The sequence below is a fragment of the Dasypus novemcinctus genome, chromosome 28 (assembly GCF_030445035.2).
Source record: "Dasypus novemcinctus isolate mDasNov1 chromosome 28, mDasNov1.1.hap2, whole genome shotgun sequence".
Lineage (NCBI taxonomy): Eukaryota > Metazoa > Chordata > Mammalia > Cingulata > Dasypodidae > Dasypus > Dasypus novemcinctus.
This window is the reverse complement of record NC_080700.1, coordinates 9,078,004-9,099,046: the sequence shown is the minus strand read 5'-3', so window position 1 is coordinate 9,099,046 and position 21,043 is coordinate 9,078,004. Positions and strand designations below refer to the sequence as shown.

The 21,043-nt window shown below is 36.0% G+C and overlaps 1 pseudogene; it reads left to right on the top strand.

Moving 5' to 3' along the window:
- Positions 1-18,520: 18,520 nt before the first annotated feature.
- On the top strand, positions 18,521-19,663 carry LOC139437778 (vomeronasal type-1 receptor 4-like; annotated as a pseudogene).
- The last annotated feature ends 1,380 nt before the right edge of the window (positions 19,664-21,043 follow it).

Sequence of the window (21,043 nt, the reverse complement as noted above, 5' to 3'; positions counted from 1 at the left end):
TTGTGTTTAGGTGGTCCAGTCACCTAAGATTGACTGAGTGCGTGTACCTCTTGCCAAAATTTCTGTTGTGATTTCTTTTTCTCCCTTTTTTGTTCATCTGGATGACCATTTTTATGTTGCATCCTTTGGATACTTCTGATCTGGGTTTGTGAGATATTGTGTCCCTGTGCCTGGATATTATGGGGTTCTCTGTTGCTGCTGTGAGTGGCTAAATATTCTGCATCCATGTCAAGGAGTACCTGGGCCATGCTGCTTTTATGTCTTTCCCAAACTGCTTGAGACCATGTGGGACTGAGGTGTTTGGACTGAAAGAGCTTGAACAGAAATATCCTAACTGATCTTGGAGAGACTTATACTTTTACTTCAATTAAGTATTTGCAGATTCTTTCCCCAGTCTTTATTATCTTTGCAGTTCCAAGCATGTCAAATTTGTCCTTTAATTACTTGAATCTGATGGGAAAATTTTTCAGAAGATATATTACCATGAGGATGACATATGCCAACTGACTTTTGACAATTGTGCTAAGTAAAAGCAGTAAGGAAATAATCATGTTTTCAAGAAATTATATGGTAAAAACTGGATATCCACAAGCAGAAGAACGTAATCAAGACCTTAAACATAAGAGCAAAAAATGTAAAAATATTAGATGATAACATTGGAGGAAATTTTCATGACCTGGCATAGTTATGCTACTAAAAGAACGAGATACAAAGTTAAAGAAATACATAAAATGAATGCATTAAATCTAAAAACTTCAGTACCTTAATGGAAATTATCAATAAATTTAAAAATACAGGGAAGCAGACTTGGCCCAGTGGTTAGGGCATCTGTCTAACACATGGGAGGTCTGCAATTCAAACCCTGGGCCTCCTTGACTGATGTGGAGCTGGCTCACATGCAATACTGATGTGCGCAAGGAGTGCCATGCCACACAGGGGTGTCCCCGTGTAGGGGAGCCCCACATGCAAGGAGTGAGCCCCATAAGGAGAGCCGCCCAGCACAAAAGAAAGTGCAGCCTGCCCAGGAATGGCACCGTACACACGGAGAGCTGACACAGCAAGATGATGCAACAAAAAAGAGGCACAGATTCCCATGATGCTGACAACAACAGAAGCAGACAAAGAAGAACACACAGCAAATAGACACAGAGAACAGGCAACTAGGGTGTGGGGATGTGGGGGTAAGGGGAGAGAAATAAATAAATATAAGAGAAAAACAAAAAACAACAAAAAATACAGCTTACAGAATGGGAAAAAAAGTTTTCAAACCACACATATCTCATCTGTGTTTAATATTAAGAATATACAAAGGATTTTTACAATGCAGTAAAACCAAATGACAAAGCACCCAATTAAAAAAATGGCCAAATTACTTGAATAGGTATTTATTCAAAGAAAACCTGTTAAAGGCCAATAAGCACACACAAAAAAGAAGCTCAAAACATTTAGTTCTTGGGGAAATGAAAATTAAAGCTACAATGAAATACCACAAAGATAATTACTATCCAAAAATTGATAGTTTGCAGAGAAATTGGAACTCTAGTGACTGTTAGGAATGAAAAAATATGTGGATATGGAAAGCAATATAGTCATTTTTTCAAAAAATTAAGTTGAGAATTACCATTGGGGCTAGGAATCCCATTTCTTTATATACCCAAAGTGGGTCATAAACAGGTATTTGTACATCAGTGTTTATAGCAGCATTATGCACAATATCCAATATCTGGAAACAACTCAAATGTCAAGCAATGAATGAATGGATAAGCAAAATGTGTTTCATACACACAATAAAATATTATTTGGTAATAAGAAAAAATGAAGTTATGTGACATGTTGCAACATGGTACAGACTTGAAAATGTTATGCTCTGTGAAATAAGCCATACAACAAAGGAAAACAATTTTATTGTATCACTCATAAGAGGTGACTAATCAGCAAATTCACAGCAATGGAAAGCAGACCAGAGTTTATGGGGGGAGGGGTAATGGGAGAAGAAGGAATATTTAAAAAATGAAATGCTCAAATAATGATGGAATATTTTTTAAAAATAAAGTATGGTATATCTATACAATAAGAATGCTTTTCAAAAATGCTTAAAAACTGATCAATACTTCAAAATACAAAATATGGTATATCAATAAAATAGGATACTACACAAACATAAAAGAATGAAGTTCTCATACACGCTGTGGGTTATAGCATAGATCAGTCTTAAAAACATTATGCAAGTGAACCAGACACCAAAGAACAAATACTCCATGATTTATCTCATAGGAAATGTCTTGAATAAGGAAGTCCATGGAGACAGAGAGTAGATTAGAGATTAGGAGGTTTAGGAATGGAGGAAGATTTACAGATTAGTGGATACAAAATTTCCATTTTAGGTTATGAAAATGTTTTTTAACTGATGGTGGTGAGGGTAGAACAACACTAGAAATTAATGCCACTGAATTGTATCTTTAAAATGCTTACCATAGAAAATTTTATGTTGTATATAATATATATAAACATTGTTATATGTGTATGGAAAAGGCATTAAAATGAATGTTAGCTCTCCTTAAGAGCCTCCCTATGAAAACATTTGAAAGAATTTGAGCATCAAAAATTTTTGTTAATTTAATATATTATGTCACTATGAATGAAAAAGAATCCTTAAATTCATTGTGATAATAAAAACAGTGAAGTGTGAAAGGGTAAACTCTCCTTTACCAAGGAATGTGAACTAATGCCTATAGAATGAACAGAACAATTCAAACTACCATATGTTTGATTCAGACAAAAAATGATCAGTAAATGATAAAATAATTTGGTCTTTTGTTATGCAGTTAATAAGGTAATCTTGCTGAGATTCAGGGCTCATCTGTCATATGAACAGACTGAAAATTTAAAAATATGAGAAATATATTATTTATTAGGTACAGTAAAAACCATAAGTTCAAATAAAATGGGTAGAATAATGATGATTAGAGAAATTATAAATGACCCTAAATATGTTATATTGGCGAAATAGGTTATAATATATTTCAAAATAGGGCCCTCCTAGGATATGTCGATTTCCTGAAGCTGTGTGCTTTGCTTATACTGTCTGGATTTCCCCCAAATCTCAGGAGTACATTTGTCTGAGGCGTTTTTAATTGTTGCAGTTAGTGACATCTGGCTGAGACCTCCAGAATTACCTCCCAAATCACTTTCCAATCTCTTAGATGTTAAAATTCTTTTCTTTTTAATATTTCACCCTTTTGGCCAAGGTCTTTTACCAAATGCATTGCTGGTTGGTGCTTGTTATTAATCCCTTGGTGCCAAGGAGGCTCATCCCCAGGAGTCATTTCCTACTTCAGGGGAAAGGCGTGAATTTATTTACTGAATTTGTCTTAGGAAGAGGCCACATTTGAGTAACAAGGAGATTTTCAGGAGGTAACTATTAGGTATTAATTATAATTGAGCTAAGTTTCATTTTTATAGGAATTATGTCCTTAACTACAAGCATTAAGACCAAGGACTTCCCATATTGGCCTGTTCACTTGTATTAATTGCTGCATATATATATGTTCAGGAGATTTCTGCCATTTTATTGAGAAAGTATCAGTATTCCCCAGAATAGGAGTTTAAAATTTTCTTGGCTACTCTGTGAGTCTCTAGCAAGAAAACATTCATATGCCATAGGGATTTGCACTAGGTGTATTTCTCCCCATATATCCCCACACTATGAACACCCTGTACCGGTGACATATCTTTACCATAGACCTTGAAAGGATATTATGGCCCCGTATTCTTAACCACAATCCTCAGTATAGAAAAGTCCCACAAATTTAGTAGCTTTAAATATCACCATTTATTTTCTCACAGTTGATATTTCAGAAGTCTCATGGACATAGCTGGTTCCTCTACTTAGAGCCTCACAAGTCTGAAATAAGCTTCAACCAGCTTAGGGTCTTATCTCTCTGCTCTCAGAGAGAAAATACCTCCATGATAATTCAGGTTGTTGGAAGAATTAATTTCCTTCTCAAAGATTCATGTGACCCCTTTTATCTTCAAAGCCAGCAAGAGCACATCAAATATGACTAATGCTTCAAATGTATGACTTTCCCTTCTGAGACATTTCTGAGACTTCTACTTCAATGGCTCATATGATTACATTGGACCTGCTGAGTTTACCCAGGAAAAGCTCCCTATTTTAAGGCCAGACAATTAGCAGCATAAATTATGTGTGCAATGGATGCAACATAAAATAAACATGGGGCAGTACCAGGTTTGAAGATCTGCATATGACATCATGAGACTATTGAAACTTTGGTCAAATTTATATATATAAATTTTATATGTATAATTGTTATATAAAAATTACGTATATATTTGTTGTGCTAACAATTTTATTATCTTTGGTTACTTCTTTGATCGTGTGTTTTATAAGGAAGAAGCAAGTAGAAAATATGATTAACATTTGCAATGTATTAAATTATTTTATTTTCATATAATAAAGCACTTGATCTACTTTAGAAACATCACATTTAAATTTTTTTTTTCAAAGCAGTCTTGAAATTTAAGTAATTCATGACATATGCAGAGCTTGAGGAAAAAGTCATACTGTCACCTCTTTCTCATATTGGGTGACAGACATCTGTCAACAGACTTTCCTGCCAAACCAGCTGTGGTCACAAATGTACCTGATATCCCAAGAGCAGAAAGGCTATGGAATCCAGTATGAAAAATCCAATGTGCAGCCTCTAATATAGGCTCAGCTTAAGAGGTTTTAAGTATATTTAGGGCAAGCAAGGTTTTTACCTCATATACTGAAACTAGACTCTATCAATGAATATGATATTAAAAGTGTGGATCAATGATTGTTAGAATGAATTAGTGACTCCTGTCTGCCCCTGTAAATTTTATCCCCAACTTTCATGCCTTCTTTCCCTCCACAATTGTGATTTTTAGGCATTCCTTAAAGGTCCACCTGCCACTTCACCTCCATTAAATTATTCTAGACTTCTTTATTGCTCCCTCAATGCCACCCTTTATCCTTTTTGATCTCCATCCCTCCATGGTTCATATTCCAGAATTAGCCCAACCTTCTGAAGTTCCATTGCCTCCACAACCTTTGTCCTCCTGCCTTCCTTCTCCCCTATGCTATAACAGCTCTCCTGTTCCAATGATCTCAGTCTATTTCCTGTGTCTTTTGTTTCTGCTGCCCTCAAGCCCAAACCCTTGACCATAAGGCATCCTCAGGTCCCATATGAATACCATCCACAACCCTGCACCATTACCCCAATACTTTGAAGTCTATTGTCTTCTCCAGGGACATTTAGCTCTGTGTTGCCAACTAGCTTCCCCACACCTTTCATTGCCCTTTGCACATTTTACATCCCCTTGCAATTGTTGCTCATAACCTCCATCTCCATTTTCCACCCTGTATCCTTCCCTTGAGCACCTGGTCTTCTTCCTAGCCCAATCGTATTCCTCTTCTCCCAAATATGTTCTTTAACTCCTCAAAGCTATTAAATTCCTTGTTCCTCGTATTCATACCTGCCCTTTCCTATGCCTTTTATCCTTCGCTACTTTCTTTCCCTGCATTTTTTATCCTCCTGTGCCCCAGAATCTGCAGCCATATATTATTCCTGTGTACCCTTTCCCCGTGCACTTTTTATTACCCTGCTCTATCACACGCCTGGGAAAAGTCATTCACCTAAATGCTCCAGCTTTCCTACCAGGAAACCTTGGTCTATTAGTCTCAAAACTCACATTTTTAATGCTTTTTACATGGTAAATGCTGTTTTTGTTGGTGACTGTAAGCTTGGTAAATCACAGATATGGAATAGGAACCTCCTAGACTTCTAGAGGAATGGAGATATCACTTCTCTTTCATATATGAGCATGTTACTGAGTTATGGTGACTGTGCGAGTGTGATTTTATGAGAGTGGGCATGACAGTAAGTTTATATAAATGCATATGATTGCGATGGTGTTTTTACACGTTAAGTGTGTGCATGAGTGTGTGTGATTGAAATTGTGGGAGTGTGGATATGAAGATGTTTAAGTGAGAGGGTGGAGCAAGATGGCATCAGAGTAAGTGCACCCATATCATAACTCCTACAATAAAATGGCTGAGTGGGGACAAACTTCTGTCTGTGTGAGCTGTTTTGGGAAACCACAAAGCAGGAGGCTGCTGGACATCCATCCGGAGATGGCATGACAAGGAGAGTGATAGCTCAAGGTAAAACCATGGGTTTCCATCTCTCCCCCAGGGCAAGAAGCTTCCGGCTTTCCTGAACTTCACAGATCACACAGCCAGAAGAGACAGACTCTGAGAGTGGGAGGGTTCTGGTGAAGGGTGGACAGGAATCCTATGAGTGCAGGTTCTATTGTCTGGTCCCCCCCCTTTTTTTTTTTTTGAGCTTTTAGTAGCATACCAGCTAGCTTGAGGAGAAACCAGGACGTGGGGTGATGCGAATCTGCTGAGGCACCCCATTTACCTAAATGTGGTGGGATAGGGAACGTTGGTCTGGGAGAAGGTGGAGGGAGGCAATTACCTAATCCTGTGCAACACACCCTAGGGAGGGGGACAGTAGGAAGTAGGTAGGCTTCCAAGAGCATATTTAGGGTTCCCGGCAAGGTGTGGGTGGCCTCTCTCAAAAGACTGAGAGTAATTATTTTCCATGGTGATTTTGCTTACCAGGGTCCCATTTGAATTTTGAAGGGGAGTTCTAACATGGGCTTCCTGCTGCCCTGAGAGAGAAGGATGTGAGAAAGGGAGAAAGGGGCAATGACAGATTCCTAATTAGTTTATTCAATTGCGAAGAGTCCATCCTGCCCCTGGAATGGGACTTCTTTTGAGGAGCAGTTTAACCATGAAGGAAGGTTTGGCTCAGTGGAGGAGATTCAGCCTTGAATGTGCAAGGTCTTTGGTTGAGTTTCCAGGTCCTCTTAGAGTAGTGACCCACTGGTGGGATACTAGCTGATGCTTTGAGACAGGGAAAACATTGATACTATCCTTGTATTAGCTTCCCTTGGGCCTCTTATTTTCCCTAAAAGAGCTTAAGATGGAAGTCTGGTTTATTTATTGTTTTTGTTTGTTTGTTTGTTTTTTAACTCCTTTCTTTGGGTCTTGTGTTTGTTTGTTTTTTGTCTTTTTGTCTTCTCTTTCCTTTTTCCTCATCTCCCCACATTTTTTTCTTTCTTTCTTGTTTTTTGTTTGTTTGTTTTTTCCTTTTTCAATTAGAAGCTGCCAGCTTGTTTATTGTTTGCTCTGCTTCCTCATCCTCAACCTCTGCTTTTCTGTGTGTACTGATTTTGGCTGCCAGTGCTATCTCTTTTCCTTCCTACATCTTTCTATCTTCTACTTTCTATTGTTTCTCTTATAGTCCTGTCTTTGTTTAGCTCCCAATTTTTCTGGCATTTTATTTCTAATACCTCTGTTCTGTTTTCAATGTTTTATTAACTCTTTACATTATTGCTCATTATTTTATCTTTCCCTCTCTCCTGATAACAGTAGATTTTTAATTCACACTACATTTTTCTCCATATTCAGTTTCCCATTTCATTGTAGGTACTCCACTCTCTTATTCCTGTAACTATATTCTGCTTACATGAGTTTAATAGTTATTCCCTTAGGTCTTATATGGTTCATCTGCTAACATTTAAACCAGTACTACTTTTTTTTTTCTTACCTCTTTTGCTTTCCCTGACCCTAATCATTTTCCTTCAAGGTAACTTAGACAAAATAAGGTAATAGAATAAGAAGAAAAAAATGTCAAAGAGAAAAATTAACACATATACAAAAACAGGACTTAGAAAAATCTGAGACTAGAGGGAGAAGCTAATCAACTAAACAAACCCACCAACATAAAATGACTAGACAGCAACAAAATAGTACAAACCAAACCAATAATCATGAAGCCATAGTCCAGTCCAATGAACAAATTAAAAACCAGGGAGAAGAGCAGAACATCCAACAACTAATCAAAGCTTTCCAAACAAATATCATGGACAAACTTAATGAAGTGAAGGAAAGATTAAGGATATTAAGAAAACACTTGGAGAAGATACTGAAGAAATTGTAAACATACATGAAAAGATAATGGATATGATGGTGATGAATGTCACGATTCAAGAAATCAAAAATACACTCTCAACAAATATCAGCAGATTTGAAGAAACAGGGGAAGGAATTAGTAATGTGGAAGACAGTACATCTGAAATCAAACAGATTGTAGAATGGATAAATAAAAAGCTAGAAAAAGCCCAGCAGGGACTTAGGGATTTGAATGATAACACTCAATGCACAAACACATGCATTATAGGAATCCCAGAAGAACAAGAGAAGGGAAAAGGGGGTAAAAGAGGTATTGGAGGAAATAATGGCTGAAAACATCCAAAACCTATTAAACTAGAAGGATGTATGTGTTCAGCAAGGGCAGTGCACCTCAAACTGTATAAATCCCAATAGGCCAACACCAAGACATATACTTGTCAAATTATTCAATGCTCAAGACAAAGAGAAAATATTGAAGGCAGCCAAAGAAAAAAGAACCATTTACATACGAAGGATGTTCAATATGATTAAGTGCTGATTTCTCATCTGTAAAATGGAGGCAAGACGGCAGTATTGTGACATAGTGTAGGTACTAACAGAAAAAATTTCTGGCCAAGAATACTCTATCCAGTAAAGCTGACATTCAAAAATGATGGAGAGTTCAAAATATTCACAGATAAACAGAAACTAAGAGAGTATGCCAAGAAGAAACCTGTACTTCAAGAAATACTACAGGGAATTCTGAAGGAGGAAAGAAAAAAAAAAAGGAAAGACAGAGTTGGAGGAAAGTGTAAGAAAAACCAAAAAGACATAAAATGAAATAAAAACAACATATGACATACATAAATCCAAATAAAATATGGCTAATGTAAGTAATTCCTTGAGAATAATAGCAGTGAAAGTGAATGGATAAAACTCACCTGTCAAGAGACACAGATTGGCAGAATGGATAAGAAGATATGAACCATCTGTATGCTGTCTTTGTGTAACACAAATTAGACCTAGGGATTCAAGGAGGTTTAAAGTGAACAGCTGGAAAACAATCTTGCAAGCAAACAATAACCTAAAAAGGGCAGGAGTAGCTGTACTAATATCGAACAAAATAGACTTTAAATGCAAAACTATTTTGAGAGATAAGGATGGACACTACATATTAGTACAACTGTTAATCTTTCAAGTAGGAATAACAATCATAAACATTTACACACCTAATCGGGACACCTCAAAATACATTTGGCAACACTGGATAAACTATGTGAAGGAATAGATGTCTCTACAATTATAGTAGGAGACTTTAATGCACCGTTATCACCATTAGACAGAACACCACAACAGAGAATCAATAAAGAAATAAAGCATTGGAATAATATATTACAAAATCTGGTCCTAAAAAACATATACAGAACACTACACCCAAATACAGCAGGATATATTCTTCTCAAGTACACATGGATCATTCTCCAAGATAGATCATATGTTAGGCCACAGAGAAAGTATCAATTAATTTAATAATATTGAAATCATACAGAATAATTCCTCTAACCACTTTGGAATGAAGCCTGGAAATCTGCAAAGGACAGAGACCCAGATTAGTCACCAAGATATGGAAGTTGAGCAACACACTCTTAGACAAACAGTGGGCCGAGGAGGAAATCTCAAAAGAAAGAAACAAGTATCTTCAAACTAATGAAAATGACAACACAACATATCAAAACTTATGAGATGCAACAAAAGTACTGAGAAAGAAATTCATAACCATAAATTCATACATCAAAAAAGAAGATCGAAGACCTAACTGCACACTTGGAGGAATTAGTAAAAAAAAAAAAAAAAACACACAACAAACACCAAAGGAAGAAGAAAGAAAGAAATAGCAAACATCAGTACAGAATTAAATGAAATAGAAAATAAGAAAGCACTAGAAAAAAATAAAACAAAGAGTTGGTTTTTTGAGATCAATAAAATTGACAAACCCTTAGCTAGACTAACAAAGAAAAAAAAGAGAGAAGATGCAAATGTGCAAAGTAAGAAATGAGACAGGGGATATCACCACTGACCCCAGAGAAATAAAGACTATCATAAGAGGATACTTTGAAAAACTATATGCCAACAAGGACAATTTAAAGGAGATGGACAAATTCCTAGAAACACATAAGCAGCCTACATTGATGAAAGAAGAAATTGATGATCTCAACAAACCAATCACAAGTAAAGAGATAGAATCAGTCATTAAAAACCGCCCAACTAAGAAGAGCCTCATGCCAGATGGGTTTATAGGTGAATTCTACCAACATTCCAGAAAGAACTAACACCAATTTTGCTTAAACTCTTCCAAAAATTCAAAAAAGAAGGAACATTGCCTGAGTCATTCTGTGATGCCAACATTATGCTAATGGTAAAGCCAAACAAAGATAACACAAGAAAGGAAAATTACAGACCAATCTCTGTACTGAATCTAGAGGTAAAAATCCTCAACAAAATATTTGCTAATCATATGCAACAGCACATCAAACGAATTATACATCATGATCAAATGGGTTTCATCCCTGGTGTGCAAGGATGATTCAACGTAAGAAAATCAATCAATGTAATACTCCACATAAACAGATTCAAAGAAAAAAAATCACATGATCATATCTATAGATGTAGAAAAAGCACTTGATAAAATACAGCAACCTTTCTGATAAAAACAGTGCAAAAGATAGGAATAGAAGGAAAATTTCTGAACATGATCAAGGGTGTATATGAAGAACACACAGCTAACATCATTTACAATGGTGAAATTCTAAAATACTTCCCTCTAAGATCAGGAACAAGTTAAGGATGCCCACTATCACTGCTCCTATTTAAAATTTTGTTAGAATTACTTGCTCTAGCACAAAGGCAAGAAATAGAAAAGTCATCCGAATTGGAAAGGAAGAATTCAAAATTTCACTATTTGCAGATGACATGATCCTATACATGGAAAGCCCTGAGAAATCTACAACAAAACTTCTAGAACATATAAATGAGTTCAGTAAAGTCACAGGTTTTAAGATCAATGTGTAAAAATCAGTAGTATTTCTGTACAGCAATAAGAAGTAATGTGAGGAGTAACTCAAGGAAAAAAATACCATTTACCATAGTAAATAAAAAAAGTCAAATACATAGGAATAAATTTAACTAAGAATGTAAAAGATAAAGATGTAAAAGATACACAGAAAGCTACACAGCACTGTTAAAGGAAGTCTAAGAAGACTTAAATAAATGGAAGAATATTTCCTGTTTACAGATAGGAAGACTAAATATCATTAAGATCCTATCATGCCAAAATTGATCTACAGATTTAATGAAAACCCAATAAAAAACAACAAATAGTTCTTTACTGAGCATGAAAAACTATGAAATTTATTTGGAAGGGAAAAAAGACCTGAATAGCTAAAGACATATTGAAAAAGAAAAATGAAATTGGAGGAATCCCACTATCTGATGTTTAAACATACTACAAATCTATAGTGGTTAAAATGCCATGGTATTGGCCCAAGGGTGGACATACTGACCAGTGGAACCGAATTGAGAGTTTGGATACAGATCTTTGCATATCCAGTCATCTAATATTTGACAAGGACACAAAGACCACTCAACTGGGAGAGAATGGATTCTTCAACAAATGGTGTTTGGAGAACTGGTTATCCATATGCAGAAAATGAGAGAGGATTGTCATCTCACACTTTATACAAAAATCATCTCAAAATGGATCAAAGATCTAAATATAAGACCAAGATCATAAAGATCTTGGAAGACAATGTAAGAAGCATCTACACCTTGTAATAGGAAATGACTTCATGAGCTTCACACCAAAAGGAAGAGCAGCAAAAGAAAAAAAAAAAAAAGGTAAATGGGGCTTTCTCAAAATTAAAGCATTTTGACCCCAAAGGAGTTCATCAAGAAAGTGAAAATACAGCCTACCCAATGGAAGAAAATATTTAATAACCATACATCTAATAGGAGGCTAATATAAAAAATATATAAAGAAATCCTATACCTTGAAAATATAAAGACAAACAACCCATTCAAAAAATGGGCAAGAGATTTGAACAGAGGAATCTCCAAAGAAGAAATACAAATGGATAAAAAGCACTTGAAAAGATGTTCAACATCTCTAGTTATTAGGGAAATGCAAATCTAAATTATAATGAGATACCATCTTACACCCTTTAGACTGGTGGCTATTAAAAAAACAGAGGACTACAAATGTTGGAGAGTATGCAGAGGAATGGGAACTCCCATCCACTGCTGGTGGGACTGTAGAAAAATCCAGCCATTCTGGAGGCCAGTTTGGTGGTTGCTCAAAAAATTAGTCATAGATTTCCATATGACTCAGCAATTCCACTGCTGGGTATATGCCCAGAAGAACTGAAAACAAGAACATGAACCAGTATATGCACGCTAGTATTCATAGCAGCATTCTTCACTATTATCAAAAGTTGGAATCCTTTTTTGGAGACTCATAGTGCAGCAGCGCTCCAAAATATATTCAAAAATGTAGTAAAAAATGCAATGAATGTGCTATGATGATGAAAGAGGTTGTTAATGTGGGAAAAGTGGGGTCAGGGGGGTGGGGGGTAGATGGGGACTTCATATTATTTGAATGTAACATTTTTTAAAAAATAAAGAAGGAAAAAAGTTGGAATCCACTCAAATGCCCATCAACAGATGAGTAGATAAACAAATGTGATATATAAATACAATGAAGTACTACTCAGCTGTAAGACCGAATAGAGTACTAACACATGGGGTAACGTGGATGAATCTTGAGGACTTTATTTTGAGTGAAGCAAGTCAGACTTTGAAGGAGAAATACTACATAATTTCTCTGGTATGAATTAAACAAATCAAGCTGTCTCAGAGAGCTAGATCCTTTAAGATAGACTTACAGGAAATGGGGGGGAGAACGGTTATGAGCTGACACCTTCATGGGCAAAATCTATGATAAAGTAGAAGTAAGTAGTTGTGCAGTGAAGGATAAGACAGGGGCATAGGGATACTATTGGGTGGGGCTTGCAGGCTTGAGGGGAGCTAGAGTTAGGAGGATGGGTCAGATGGCCCATGGAATGGGGAAAGGGTTTGAAGGAGCAGGTGAACATGGGAGATTGTCCAGTATGTGATTGAAACTATAATGTGAAAACTCTTTAGAATATATAATAAAGAAGAGTTACCTGTTAAAGGTGTTTGGCGGTGGGCATCTGACAGAGGTTGCACCTCTGGCAGTCTCAAAGGCAGTGTGTGAATGCTCTTCTTGTTATATTGTGTTAAATCAGTTGGTGAAGACACATACAGTGAGCAGGAATGTGTTGTACCCACATCCTAGGGAGGTCTGATGTTATCAAGGAGAGGGGGTCTCTCAAGAGATTGGATGGGTCCCAAAGGGGTAAGACAGTCTAGAGTGTCAAGCCTTCAGCATTGTTGTAAGTATCTATGAATCTAGTCGTTCCAGCAGTGAAGTTGGGTTGTCAATGTGGACCCTGAGAGGAGGGGGAGAGATGAATAGAAAAAATGGAAGAGAATGTAACTGGGGGCAATGGAAGTGTTCTACAAGATCGTGCAATGATGGATATAAGCCACGTTAAATTTCACCCAAAATTTATAAAAGTCTATAGTCTAAAATGTAAATCATAATGTAAACCATAAAGCAACAAAAATTTAGGAAAGTGTACAGCCTAAAATATAAACCATAATGTGGGAGAAGTGGGATCAGGGGGCATAATGGAAGAATGGTCAGTAGTTATGTTTCAATATCTGTACATCAGCTGTAGCAAATATAACATCCATGTGTAAAAAGGTTCTTGCTGTGGAAGGGAGAAAAGGGCTTAATGCTGTGTATATGGGAGTCCCCTATATTGTGTATGTGACTTTACTGTGATCTAAAACTTTTTAGAAGACAAAATTTTTTAAAAAAAGGGATGTAGACCCTGAGGAAGGAATGGAAGATATTGCCTTGTCACCATACATGCAGGGCAACGCCTATTACAGTGATGAAAGGAAAATGTCAAAAACAAAGTTTTATGATATTTTTCATTTTTTAATGCCCCAATTTATTTTTTACTTTATTTTAGGTTTTCTAAATTATTATGTATTCTATTTCTAATCTTTAAACTTGTCAATACTATTTCATTTTCCTACTAATCGAATTTGGCAAAATATTAGGCTTCAGTTTTGAAGATGTTTTTGATCACAGATGGGTTCAACTATAGCAGGGGAGGAGCACTGATGTGGGATGTCATTGATGGGGGATATATGGGTGGGAGTTCTTAAGGGTGTGCATATAGGGTATATAGATATGTTCAGTTGTTCATTGGGTATTGTCATAGTGGACAGAGTTACACATGACAACTGAAGGAGTGCTGAGTTCCCATCTGGGGAGCTCTGTTGCTTTCCCCATTGGAATAGCAACAATCCCCCAAGCCCAAGGGCAAAGACCAGTGAAGAAGGATGATCCAATGATGGGCCATTGATCCTGATGATTGTGCTTATGTGCCTGTGTGAGTGAAATTTCAACTATGCCTAGAGCTGCAGGGTGTCTAAGAGTTACCTCCCAAGAGTCTCCATGTTGCTCAAATGTGGCCACTCTCTGAGTCACATTCAGCATGTAAATACATTACCTTCCCCCCAGCATGGGACATGATTCCTGGGGATGAAACTCCCTGGTGCTGAGGGATTATTACCATCACCAGCCAGTGATGCCACTAGGAAAGGACCTTGAAAAAAAAGGGGGAAATGGTAAAGACAAATGAGTTTATAAGGCTGAGACCTCAAAATGGGTTAGGAGCTCATGCAAGTCTCAGCAGGATCCCAGAGACAGCCCAAGTAGATAAAACCCTAGGTACTGATGTTCCTGAGGGCTATGAAGATGCACAGATTCTACAGTCATTGCAGATTGCTCCAGAATTCATTGTCTTGCCAGTGGTCCCTACTTTGGAATTAGTCCCCCTGACTGTGATGGAGTTGAACTCAGATGTGTCCTCTCTACACATGCCTCTTCTGTCACTTTACTGAACCTGTGGTAGGTGCTGGGGTTTGTTTATTATCAGGAGACTTGATCTCTGGACTGTCTATGTGCCAGCAGGGCCTTAGCCTCAGCACAGCTGCAACACCTACTCTCTGGTTCATTGGGTGTACTCAGGTCAGCTGATGAGGAGATGAGAATGGTTTACCTCCACACCAGGGAACCAAGAGTGTCTACAACTGCAAGAAGGAGAATCACCTCCATCAGCCATGTGAGATCTAAGACCCTCTTGATTTAGAGGTGGAGTGGACGTCACCATCCTAGGCTCCACAGGATGGAGGAATATAATATGGATTGAATTGAACTTGCTGGTATTCTACTATAGAACTGTTGTGACTGGCAATGGAAGAAATTGTATCCTTGATGGTGAGATGGTGACAGTTGCTGAGGGCAGGCAGAGGAAGGAAGAGGTGTCATATGGGGCATTTGAGGACTTGGAGTTGTCCTGAATGATATTGCAGGGAAGAGGCAGGACAAAGTATTTCCTGCCGTAACCCACTGAATGGACTGGGGAGAGGGTGAACTACAATGTAAAGTACGGTCCATGCAGTGTGGCAGTGCTCCAGGGTATATTCACCAAATGCAGTGAATGTGACTTTATGATGAAAGGGGATGTTGATGTGGGTGGAGCAGGGCAGGGTGTGGGGTATATGGGAACCTCTTATGGTTTTTAATGTAACATTTTGTGTGATCTATTTATGTAAAAATAAAGACAAAAAGTTTGCTAAAAAATAAAAAAGATGTTTAATTAAGTATATGGGTTTTGGGATTATGAGTGACAATGTATGTGTGTCTGCATCTGTGTGAAAAGTATAAATTTGTGTTTGTGCATGTTTGTAATGTATGGGTTGTGCATCAGTTTATAATTCCTGACCTGTAAAATGAGGCAGAGGGATTGAATAGTGGCCAGGATCAAATAGTTTTTGGTGAAAATGAACAGTTGGTTGGTACAATTGTATATTAGGTTTCTTCATTAATGACAAAATCAATGAATTCTTATAACTGAAAATTTTGCAAAAAATAATAGAAATTGAGTAAGTAGCTTTGACTTATCTGTTAAGAGAATGGTAGATCTGCCCTTTAAAAACCTGACCCTGGTTGTTTTATTTTTGAGGGAAACTTATATAAACTTTTCTCTTTTTCTCTCGATGTTGTTCTAATTACTTATTACTAGTGTGGGACAATATTACAAAAATATGTTTTCTCAAAAAATTCCATGTTGTTAGACATTGATTTGTGCAAATGATCTACTGATTTCTAAAAGTAAATTATTAGAAGCATGTTTTCCTTTTCTCATAGCTCTTTGAAAATCCTTCTCAGTTATATTGTCTGAATCCATATATGCTCATAAATTAAAAGGTGTTAGCCTAAATGGTATGACGATTAGGAAAGAACTCACTTTGTAGTATAAAAGCTTCTAAGGAAGCAGAGAATAAAGTGACTGATGCCTGTCCCTCATGACTCAGACATGAACATTTTCTTTGCATCCCTCTTTGCCTCCAGAGATTATGGGAAAGAAAGAGCCTTGTGCAAACACTCCAGTTGTCTCTTATGAGATCCTGATTAGAAACTTGTAATTGTTTTTGGTAATTAGCAACTGCAAAAATATTTTTCAGAAAGATTCTTAGCTCCCCATGACTGCACTCTCACAATACAAGTAATATTATAACTGTTCTGCAGGGAGGTGAGGTCACAAAATCACAAAACCCTATTTCAGGATCTTATTTCCCCTCTACCACACACATATTTGCAATTATAACCAACTCGCTGGGACCAGCGTATTGAGAATGAGAAGTTGGGTAAGTATTTCCTATATCAATGGGAAATGCAAAATCATAAGAGAAAGAGGCCTATCGATAGTCAGGGAAAGTGATAATATTATAAAAATGAGTTCTTCAGGGTTTGAAACTGTTCCAGAATAAAAAAATACACAGATGAGAAGAATAATTTCTGAGGTATAAGCAAAGCAAGTAAAGAAAAATGCGGGTCCTAGATCCAATACCAATCCTTGGTATTTCCTAGTGTAATTTGGTTAATTCCTTATTGATGGTAATTGTTAGTGTTTAGTCCAAGTGATAATGAAATCTCTGATTTTTAGGATGATTAAGGACTGCAGTTCTGAAATTAATCTGCTGTTTAGTCAGTCCACTTTACAGGAATCATAGAGAAAATGCTCAGGATTAATATAGGTGTGCATGTAATACATCCATGTTTGTAATAATGAGCAGGACGTATCAACAGGAATCATCCAATCCTGTGCAGAAATTGTGTATCTGAACAGCAGCTGATGGAAAAGAAATGTTTTCTCTAAGTCATGGGTTATAAATTGCTTCATGGAGACAGTAAATGTGACGTTACTGAAAACAACTGTGGTCTGTTGATTATGGTGAGACTGTTTTGCCCCTTGATGTTAGGGAATGAATAATTAAGGACAATGCAACTCTATTAGTATGCCTTTCAGAAAGAGTCTGTCAGGCTCAAATGTATCTTTCTGTATTTTCTTTGGTTTAAAAACATATTATCAGACATAGGTTTTAGTATTTCTATTTAAACAGTACAAAAGATTTCACAGTTTACAGACACTATTTCTCATACATCCTATACTTTAATATCTTTCACAAATCTCATCTTATTGCAAACTTAATTTAGATATTAATAGGTAAATATGATTCAAAATTAGTAATGATTTCATTTCAATTCCTTGTATTTCATCATGCTTTAGTATCTCATGTCCCTCATTTTAGAGCATGGCCTAATGTTGCTAAATACATCCAGTGAGAGATGTCATTATAAATTTATTCCCATTATAAAGACAAAGTTATCTTTCTGTTGCCATCCTAATACAGAATTTATCTTGCATTTACTAAATTCTTCTTGTCATAGGATAGGTTTATGTAGTAATATGCTGCAATCAGGGCATCTACAATTTACTGTGATCAAAATGATTATTCATATTTGATATTGGGCTATGTAATAACTTTTACACCTACTTGGAAAACTTTAAAATAAAAAGAAATCAATTTAAAATGAAATGACCGCAGATGAGAACCAAATATAGAGAGATTATTTGAATAATATAGCTAGGTATCTTCCTTAGTATAGCATGTGTTGTTAAAGCTACCTAAGGTGTAAATTTTGACAAATCATTTAACTTCTTTGTACCTAAATTATCCTCAACTTTATGATTAAAATATCAGTGTCTTCATCATGGATTTGTGAAGAAAAAAGAAGTTACTATATGTAGACTTGATAGCAATGGTGCATACATAGTAATTTCTCTTTAATGACTATTTATTCAATGCTTAGAAATCTCTTAATGAAAGAAAAACTAATATGTCTTTAAGTGCAATCTAATGGTAGGTGAAGAATCTTCTTTTTAATTGACATGATAAATTTAGCCCATGCATTATGTTCCCACTGCAGTATTTTCTGGTTCTGAAATAAACAGAATGACCTCCAGGGATTTGGCGATGGGAGGGATAGTCTTATTACAAACCATATTTGGAATGCTGGGGAATTTCTCTTTTTTTACCATTATATCTTCCTTTCCTTCACTGGGTGCAGATTAAGGTCCATAGATTTGATTATCAAGCACCTGATAGTAGCCAACTCATTGATCCTTCTCTGTAAAGGAATACCACAATCAATGGCAGCATTTGGTTTGAAATATTTGTTCCATGATTTTATATGTAAAGTTGTTTTCTATCTTCACAGAGTGGGCAGGGGGGTGTCCATAGGAACCACCTCTCTCTTGAGTATCTTCCAGGCCATCATGATCAGTCCCAGGAATGCCAGGTGGGCAGAGTTGAAATTAAAATCCTCAAAGTATATTGGCTTTTCCCTTTTCCTGTGCTGGATTGTCTACATGCTGGTAAATATTATTTTTGTTATATATATGACAGGCAGTCAGAGCACCAAAAACACCAAAAACAAAAAAAAATTTTGGATATTGTACTTCTGTACGTCATGACAAAATCTCAGACTCACTCTATGCAGTGTTGTTATCAGTCCCTGATGCTTTATGTCTGGGGCTCATGCTCTGGGCCAATGGCTCCATGGTTTACATCTTGTACAGGCACAAGTAGAGGGTCCAATATATTCATAGGAAAAATGTCTCCCCCAGATCCTCCCCTGAGTCCAGAGCTACCCACACCATCCTTGTACTGGTGAGCACTTTTGTAACTTTTTATACCCTCTCCTCCATATTTCATGTTTGTATCGCTCTTTTAAATAATCCTAGTTGGTGGCTGTTGAACACCTCTGCACTTTTTACTTCATGTTTCCCAGCTCTCAGCCCATTTATTCTCATGTTTCATGACCCCAGTTTTTTCAGGCTCCACTCTGTCAAGTAAGGCATGCAGAATTCCCCATCTTATCAGAAATATGTAAGAGTATGTTTCTGTACAATGTTCAGTTATGATTTACACATCTTCTAGTCTATCATAAGAACTATTATGAAAAGTCACACTTCAAGTGCAGGGAAAGCTGCACTTGCCACAAGAATAAACAGTAAATGATAACAGTTGAAAATGAAATATTATGCAATTTCTATTTAAGGACATCTTGGAGTATGTAAGTTTTTACCTGATATAGTATATTTTTCCAAAAATTCACTACACATGAAATTGTTGCAAAAGTTACATAATAAAGGAAGAGATTGTGTGTGGGGTTGGTGGTGATTCAAAATACTTAAAAGTAAACATCCCCATGGAATAATGAAGTAGCATGTTGGGAAAACTGAATACAGATTCAGAATCAGAGAGTAGAATCATTGGGGACAAGGTATGATTTTTAAATTTTATGTACTTAGAGAGATGGTAGTCATTTGAAATATGCTGCTAAAAAGAGAGATTGGTGTATTTAAAACATTATAGTGTAGAAATGTCCACACAGAACTGAGGTAGATCAAACAAGAATGTGAAAAAGATATTTTTGCTGTTTTTAGAGATGTGTTTGAGAATATGAAAAAATCTAATTAACTGGTAGAAAATTTAATGGATTTTTGTACAGTAGATGGAAATTTGTGTGTGTGTGGTGTTTTTGTTTGTTTGTTTGTTAGTTTTTGATATGTGAACATTCCTAGTGGGAATTTTGTCAAGTAAATTTTGGGGAGAGCACCCTCATTTCTTTAAGTTAAGGGCATAAGATTTTAGTTGAGACTTTCATTAACCTTGGAGCAGTAGAGGAATAGCCATTTGAAAGAAGAAAAGCATGTATCCATTTTTTGTTCGTAATGTGGAGTTAATAACTTATTGGATTCTGAAGTATCCTAATGATTTTTCCTCAACTTTAAGAAACATTTTCTTATACCTTTCTATATATTTACATTATAAAGCAGATGTAAAGTAGTAAATTCATAAAATTTTAAACAGCAGCATCAGTTTGTCCTAATGAATATACATTGAATATTATGCCAAAATATAGAGAAACACATTTTTAGCCCCCACAAGACACATAATTATTTATATTTACATATATACATATGTTAACATTTCCATGTACATATGTATTTGTATATATATAAAACTAGACTATGTTTGATATGCAGTAATTTTGAAAAAGTATAAATGGAGGAATTAAAATAACAACAAATTTTGTTTAACTGTGAAGTATATTTAAGCTGATGATTTATAGCACCAGGCTTGTTACTTTGTTAAAATTATAACTATGTGCATGTATATATACTGATATAGTTAATTAACTGAACTAATGAGAAACTGTTTTCAACTTTTCTCATTTTCTGTTACGCTACTTGTTTAATTGATTAAAATGATATGATGACATGAAATGTAATGAAAATGAGGTAAAAACTTTCTACTTTAATTATGTATTAGTAATATCTCTTTAAAAATATCCAACTTAATATATGCATTGTTTGATGTTAATAGCAATAATATAATTATGATCAATATAATGATGCATATATTTGGGATTGTATGTACCAATTCGGTGCATGATCTTCATTACATCAC